The sequence below is a fragment of the Cibotium barometz genome, chromosome 19, assembly GCF_041138505.1.
Source record: "Cibotium barometz isolate CiBa-2024 chromosome 19, ASM4113850v1, whole genome shotgun sequence".
In the NCBI taxonomy this organism is placed as follows: domain Eukaryota; kingdom Viridiplantae; phylum Streptophyta; class Polypodiopsida; order Cyatheales; family Cibotiaceae; genus Cibotium; species Cibotium barometz.
This window is the reverse complement of record NC_141064.1, coordinates 40,884,548-40,892,734: the sequence shown is the minus strand read 5'-3', so window position 1 is coordinate 40,892,734 and position 8,187 is coordinate 40,884,548.

Sequence of the window (8,187 nt, the reverse complement as noted above, 5' to 3'; positions counted from 1 at the left end):
TAGGGGCTTGTATTGGTTCTTGATACTTGATATAGTTTAGAGTAGACAAGGGTCTATTGTCCTATACTAGAGTATTGGGCAAGCATAGATCTTTGATTTTCTTTGTGAATGTTAGAGAAAGTCTATTGTCCTATACTAGAGTATTGGGCAAGCATAGATCTTTGATTGTGTAAAGTATCCTTAATTGGGTACAAAAGGCATCCTTCATTGGGGGTGCAATGTGCATGATAGTTTCGAAGTAGTTTTGTAATAAGACCTTGTAAGATAGTTTGAAGTAGTTTTGTGTTATGTGATGATCTTTTGTATTTGTCAAGATAGTTTCGAAGTACTTTGTTTGCTAATGTATGTTTTGTAATACGTGAGTGACTTTGTTGTTTTTTCATTTGTGTATTCATTGTTATATGCTTGGTTGAATAGGTTATTTGTTGAGATGGAGGACAATGTTGGATCCAGTGATACCTCCAATAGAGTCCAAATTTCAAATAGCAGGAAAAAAAAGGCACCTGGGATAGAGTGGCAATATGCAATTAACGTTGGTGATCGATTCATAGATTGGGAGTGTAAGCTATGCCATGCAGTAAAATCAGGTGGGGCGCCTCGACTAAGAGAACACTTTTTAGGCGGACCCGAAGAAAAAGTCATGTACCCACCCCTCTGCACCTATAGTGGCCAAACACATAAGAGAAGAAATTCAAAAGAAAGATTCAAGAAAACATGACACTCCTATCGTTAATGTATCAAGGCAGCAAGAACACTGTTGTTCTAATCATCAAACTCCCGCTACATCGCCTACTTGTACCCCAAACGGCAATGTGCAACCAGAAAGTAATCTACCCAGTGCATCTTCTTGCAAGCGAAACTTTGACGTAGGAAATATACCCATGCGTCAAACTTCATTGCAAGAAAGCCTACGTCAAGGTCGACTCGATGATGCACAACTCGCCCTTGCTGAAGCGATTTACTTTTCTGGGAGTGCTATGATGATGGTGGACAGTGAGCATTGGAAGAGAGCATGGAAGAAAATTGGTGAGTTTGGACCAGGGTTTTCACCGCCTACGTACCATGTTATGCGAAATGATCTATTAGAGAAATGTTATGCGCAAGTAAAAGAACGTGTACAAAGAATAATTCTTAGCAATATAGAGCTTTCTGGATGTAGTATAGTAAGTGATGGATGGTCTAATGTACAAAGAAAACCATTAATTAATATAATGGTTATTTCACCTAGAGGTGAGACTTTCATCCGTGCCATGGATTCAGCTGGTTCAATCAAAACTGGGGCTTACATTGCTCAAGTCATTAGCTCTGTGATAGAGGAAGTGGGTGCCAAAAATGTAGTCCAAGTCGTCATGGACAATGCAAAAAATTACAAAAATGCATCCAAAATCCTACAGCGACAATATCCACATGTTTTTCCGGTAGGTTGTAATACTCATAGTTTGAATCTTGTATTAAAAGATTGGTATAAATCTGATGATACCAAATGGTTTGCCTCAATCGTCGACACTGCTCGCCAGCTTGTGAGATTCATGCTCAAGAGACAGAGAGTGTTAGATATTTTTCGACCTCGCATGTCAGTTATGTTAAAGCTTCCAGCGGAGACTAGGTTTTGCACTCACTTTTACACTTTTGAGTCTCTTCTTAGAAATAAAGATGCAGTTTGCGAAACATTTACATGCATGGCATTTCATGACTGGGAGAACACTCAACTTGGAAAAGTGAAAGAGAAATTCAAAGTCTTGAAGGCAGCGCTTACGAGAAGAAGTTGGTGGAACAGTGTGATGGATGCATACCATGTAATGATGCCTGTTATGTATGCCATACGAAGTCTTGATCAAAGAGTGCCTAATCTCGGGAAAGCATGGATGCAATGGTGGACTATCCAGCGGAGTTTGGAGTGTCCTGAGAAATTAGAGCATTCAGTGGTGGAAAAGCAATGGCGTGTACCATTCTCCAGTATACAAAGAAAAGTTCTATTGAAGTACTTTCATGCTACATGGATTGGAGCGCATTCACCACTACACAGTGCTGCTTACATGTTCGATCCTGAATATTGGAATATGGATTTGATGTCCAACGTTGAGGTGGTGCAAGATTTTTATAAAGTGGTAAACACTTTCTATAATAATGTTGATGATCGTGTAAAGTGCATAAAGGAGATGACCTCATTTCGATTGAAAGAGGGTTTATTTTCCAACTCCCTTGTTCAACAAATGGCTAAAGAGCAACCTGCATGGAAGTGGTGGATGATGAATGGTGGTGAGCATTATGCTTTATTGCGCAACCTTGCGATGAAGGTTCTAAGTCAGTGCTCTTCAAACTCAGGCTCAAAAAGAAACTGGAGCATGTACAAATATATTCACAGTACTATTCGCAATCGACTTCTTGCAGATCGAGCAGATAAGCTTGTTTACATGTATTGCAATGAAAAGATCTTGAGAGACATTGAAAGCGAAGAGTATGAAGAAGATATGCCCAGATGGATGTACAATTGTGATGATGTAGTAGACGAGAACTTTGATGTTGGACGCACGTTGTGCACCACCCTTGAGATAGAAGACAATTTAGACATTGACTTAGATGAGCTTAATTTAGTAGATGAGAGAGTAAACGGTGAAAGAATTTTGGAGCAAGATACTGACATAGAGGAAGAAGTCATTTCATTAATTTCATAAAAAGTACTTGTACAAATGATCGTATTTGGAGAAATTATCAATACAAAAGTAAGATTTGTCTTTCTTAGCTTTCATCTTGAAATAAATTACGAATTGCACTAGGAGTTGCATCTAAAGGTCCTGGTGGTTTATATTCGCTAGCCATGCCGAACACTGTATAAATACCTTGATTTATTGGGACACTGCACAATGCACATGTGGAAGTATTTTGCATTTGCCTCTCTAAACATATTAAGTGGTAGTAGTGTCCACAGGGTAGTATATACTGGCCGCTCCACCCATCGAATACTTTGTAACATACAGGACATTGGGGGGTGGAGGAACTAGTAGCCTCAACAGAAACTCCCACAAGATCAGGATGTATCAAAAAATGAGAGATGTGGTTTCCTTGGCGCACAGGAGCAATACGTGAAGAGATGCTCTGTACATCTTGGCTGATCTTTGTGAGCTGCTCTTGAAGCCCTCTATTGGCCGGGGGAGGAGTTGACACTTGAGATAATCGCTCAGCTTCTTTCTCCTTCTCTGCTAGCTGTGCCCCTAAGCCTCGGGGGGTCCACTATATGGAAGCCCCTCCTACGACGTGCGTTCAAGCGGTATTTAAAAATCCCCTTATCTGTGAATTTTGAGCTAATAAAACTACCCCTCTTTCTTTATAAACTTATGGTTTTTTTCCCAAAGTACAATTAAAATACCCCACTTGTAATTGTATTTTTGTAAATTTACCTAATATTTTGGATTAAAAAAACCCCACCTAATGATCGCACGTGGTAGACTTACATATTTTGAGGTGCACCCCCCGAGCCCTAAGCTTTCTTTGACCTTGTTTAACTCCAATCCAGCGCCCTCCACCATGAGAGCAAGTTCTTCCCTTGTGAATGTCACTGTCTCTTCACGTATGTCATAGGTGTTGACAGTGGCCTCTCTGGAGGCGAAGTCCACTGGAGTTTCTAGGATAAATTGAGCATATAGCATCTTAGCAAAATAGAGTGGAGCGTCGGCGTTATGGAGAGGACGACCGTACACCTCCAAGAAAATGCGCTCGGCATTAGTTTTGATATCATTGTGAGTGCAACGTGAAATCTTCCATCTTCCCTTCTTAATCTCACCATCTGGACATGGCCATATTTCCTTTATCATCTCTGTGGTTACGCGTTTGTTTATGTCTTTCCATTGGGCATAAGTAGGATTTCTCCATTTCGACAACCTGCATGCTGTTCTTGTAGCTTCGCGGGCTGTCAGGCCATGTGCAAGGGCCTTCATTCGCTCATATGCCTTCTTGGCTAACTCTTGATGCTCGTTTGCTTGCGCCTATCTGCATGAACATAAATGACTTTAGGATTTTAATGAACTATAAAGATCAACGTAAGATAAATTGACCATTACCCTCAAAAACTTAAAGTTTAACACCACGAGAGGAGATATGTATTGCAAAGACTCAATGAGAAATATCCACTTGACTCCAAAAATACTTCAAACAATGCGCGCACATCAAATTTTGAAGAGAAAACATAAACTTAAACACCACAAGAGGAGAGAGATATTGCAAAGACTCAATGAGATAATATTTCAAACAATGGACACATCAAATTTTGAAGAGAGAAACAAAGTGCCATTCTTGAAACTTAATCTCCTGATACTGTATCATTACAAAATTGGGGTGAATGACACCGATAGCTCTACAAGAGGACGTTGTGCCCTCGTTGGGTCAGTATTTAGTGATCTAAAAAATTCAACTACTTGCAAAATTGATTTTCGCTCATCGCGATTAGGCAGAAACATCCAATTTTTGACTCTATGAAGAATAATAGTATCTATGGTAACTTTGTCATAGGAACTATTATCCATCCACAACTCTTGTACTTTCTGCCAAAAGTCATATAAAGTTTGTAATAAATATCCCAAAGCAAAAACATCAGATGCAGGAGTGTATGCATCTGCCAAAAACGGATCATAAAGCTCCGGGGCTATCCACGGCCGTTTATTGGACTCTCTGTCTGCGTAGGAGACCGCCTGTGCCACCTTCTCAGGGTTCTTGTCTGCTTCAAATACAAAATTGAGAGACACCCATTTTTTGGGCGCTCTCAGCAGTAACTCCCAATCGATAATACCTATGCGTGGCTTCAACTCTTTTGTAAAATCCAACACTACATTGAATGGATGTAGGTCCGTATGTACAATTCCTGCCAGATGTGCTGTTGCTAGGCCTTCCACCAGGGCATGCATAATATGTGGCATGGTTATTACTATTTGTTTTATTTTAGAAAGTTCTAGATGACTTAAAGGAATATTATCGGGCGGGGGTTGTCTCCATCCTCGATCCAAACGAAAAATTGCTCTAGTGAACTCACTGAATCTGAAGGGAACCTTCAGAAGAGTATCACCAAGCGAGCCGCCATTATAGTACGGGAAAATAGTGATCCAAGGAGATTCTTTTGTGAAGGCAATACACCTGACAATCGATGGGTGTAGAACCTGCATGCCCTGCTTTGCCTGGAAGCTCTCGAACTTGGCGCTGCCTTCTCCTTTGTAGTGCTTTCCGCAAAAAGTAATGTGCTCTGGCAAAAATGATATACCTTTAACTGTATACTCTTTTACTGTGCCAAAAACACCAGAGCCTATTGTTCGCCCTTCGAACAGAGCCTCGTGCGGGATGCCAATGAGGTGTGTGCACATAGAATTGTAGATGGTACGATTAATGACACCTGTACCACTTGCATCTGCCTGGCTGGACGTTGCAACAACGTCTTGGGCAATGTGCACTCTTTTGGGAGGGACTCTGCATCCAACGCCTTCATGCGCTTGCTCTTGGCTCTTTGCTCACTCCAAACAACGTCCCATAACTGTAGACGTTGCATATTAGCTTCAAGCGGGGCAGCATCTCTAAGATCACTGCATGCTACACGCATGCTCCCCAAAATGGTTCGTGTTATATGTTGATGGTTGAAATCTGCTATCTTCTGTCTATCAACAAGCAACTTAGCGTTGCCTCCCAACCCTGTGCATTTTTCCATATCTGGTCTATTAGATCTCGCATGAGTATCTCAGACTCATTGATCTTTTTGACGACATCATCAGCACATTGTGACACTGTGATGACTGCTTCAATGCGAATTGCTCGTAGTATGATTTTGCGCTCTTCAGGGGAAAGCATGTTGGTCGTCTTCGTAAATCTAGCAAATATCACTAAACACAAAAAAACAGAATATCAAACATTACTGAAATCAACATCAAGCAAACGTGAGAGAACAGCAACAAGTGTATCATTACTTATCAATGTTCAAACAAAAACGAAATATCAAATAATTTTAATGAACTCAACATCATCCAATACATCATCAAACGTGAGAGAACAGCAACAAGTGTATTATTACTTATCAATGATCAAACAAAAACAGAATATCAAACAATATTACTGAACTCAACATCATGCAATACATTATCGAACGTGAGACAACCGCAACAAGTGCATTATTACTTATCAAGTGTATACATTATCGAATGAGAGAGAGAGAGAGGGGGAGGAAGAGAGAGAGGTGACAGATAGAGAGAGAGGAAACATTAGATGACATTTTTAATAGTTTTGTGAGTTCCTAAAGAGAGAAAAATAATGTTTTGTAATCCTAAAGCACTCCTCATCTACACACCTATCGTGATTGATGTGAAGTGTATCATGAGAGAGAGAGAGAGAGAGAGTTGTGAAGTGTATCATGAGAGAGAGAGAGAGAGAGAGAATTGTGAAGTGTATCATGAGAGAGAGAGAGAGGAGAGGAAGAGAGAGTTGTGACAGATAGAGAGAAGAAACATTAGATGACATTTTTAATGTTTTTATGAGTTCCTAAAGAGGAAAATAATGTACTGTTTTAATTTTTAAGTAAATAGAGGGAGAAAAAAGAAATTATTAGAAATTATGTATATTTTAAGAGAAAAAAAAAAGAAATCCTTATCTACACATCTATCGTGTTGTGAAGTGTATCATGAGAGAGAGAGAGAGAGAGAGAGAAAGAGTTGTGAAGTGTATCATGAGAGAGAGAGAGGGGGGTAGGAAGAGAGAGAGATATTCATTTTTTCGAGTTACGAATCACGATATTATAAAATAAAACGTTTAGACAATATGATGTAAACTTTGATCCATGAAATACTCATGCCGCGTTAGCAACCAAGTATCGCATGGATCAAACACAATAAAAACAATACAAGTCAAATCAAACAAATTTATGACATTTTTTCGACCGCGTTAACGATCATATGCCGTAATATGTAAGCAAATTTACGACATTTTTTCGACTGCGTTAACAATCAAATGCTGCAATATGCAAAAAACAATTTATGCACTAGCAGACGACACCAACTTGCCGCGTTAACGACAAAATGCCGCCCGATTCTAAGGGAATACGAATAGGATACGAACATACACTGGTCGCGTTACCGACCATATGCCCGCATTTGACAAAGGGAAGGGAAGGGAAGGTGACATCGCCATAACGATACTATGCTTGCCGCGTTACCGACTAGTACCGCTACGGCATGCCATACTTACCATAGGACACAGACTAGCCATGTTACCGACTAAGTGCCCTAGGGTAAGCACCATTCCAAAGAATGGCCTTACACACATACCTGTCGTGTGGCGGACCACCCACATCCTGCCGCGCATTGCGACAATGGGTGGCTGCCCGCACGAACACACCCAATTCAAAAGAAGTCATTTGCGAGCTTAACTTCTCGGAACAAAACTCTCCCCTCATATGAGGATATTTCAAGAATTCTCGAATGTGGGCAAGGTTTTTGGTTTTTATATTTTTTGTTAAAAAATGGTTATGCAAATGTCCCTAGGGATCGGCCAAGCCTGGAGAAGCTCACAGTCTCACTTGCGGAGAAAACACTTCTCCCTTAAGCTTTTTTTTTAAATGAAAAAAGTTTCTTCTCTCTATTCCTTCAATGAAATCCACACTTCTTTCTTACACACAAGCAATACTTCTAATAAAACACAATTCTTCTCCACTTTACAAGCCAATTTAGCTTTCTTAAAAATCTATTTCGCAAAGCTTGCTCTCTAAATATGACTATACATGGCTTTTTAAGAGAAAAAAAAACTAAACCTTAGCCTTATATAGGACACAACCCCAAATAATACTTACAAAGAAAACAACGAGGGTACCAAATGAAGAACCAATAAAAAGATCGTAGACGGGAGTCTGATGAGATTTTAAAAACCCCAACATTAATATGATATTTCCAAATGGAAAAGAGCAAAATCGATGTAGACGGACATGGGCGGGCACACACATTTCCATTGGAATGTCCATCAAAACCTGAGCAAAAAGATTCCCATCACAGTAGTTTTAAGCAAGTATGTATACAAAGTTCTTAGACCTTCCCTATTTGATAGTAAGCTCATGGTAAGGCCACTTTATATGCTCCTACACCGTCATACAGAAGATGGGTGCGCCCACTCGAGTAGGTAAGATGGAAAAACACCTTATGATACGTCGACGGGTGAACTATTTAACCT